This window comes from Odontomachus brunneus, unplaced genomic scaffold, assembly GCF_010583005.1.
Source record: "Odontomachus brunneus isolate Ranch 3 - 2012 unplaced genomic scaffold, Obru_v1 Obru_scaffold_198, whole genome shotgun sequence".
NCBI classification, from domain to species: Eukaryota; Metazoa; Arthropoda; class Insecta; order Hymenoptera; family Formicidae; genus Odontomachus; species Odontomachus brunneus.
In genome coordinates, this window is record NW_022639648.1 from 223,717 (window position 1) to 224,037 (window position 321).

Consider the following 321-nt stretch of genomic DNA (forward strand, 5'->3'; position numbering starts at 1 on the left):
ATAGTTTATTCAAGTGCACCATAAGATCTAAATTCGTGAATTAATTGTCAAAATATAGATGGAACTGGGGAACTTGTTCAGCAGGAACCATTTCGAAAAATGGTTTCAATAAATTTAGAACAACGCGAGAACCCAAAGCACATTTAGCTAATTTCTCACCAATTATTGAGTTCTTTCCGCAATAAAGATCAACATTCAGTAAAAATCCGTCTGCTGTACAAAGACCCCAAAATTTCAATCCAAATCGAACAGGCTTTCCCCGAATAAACTGTTTCAATGATGTTCTCGCGTATGATTTAGCCATCATTTCGTCTACAGACA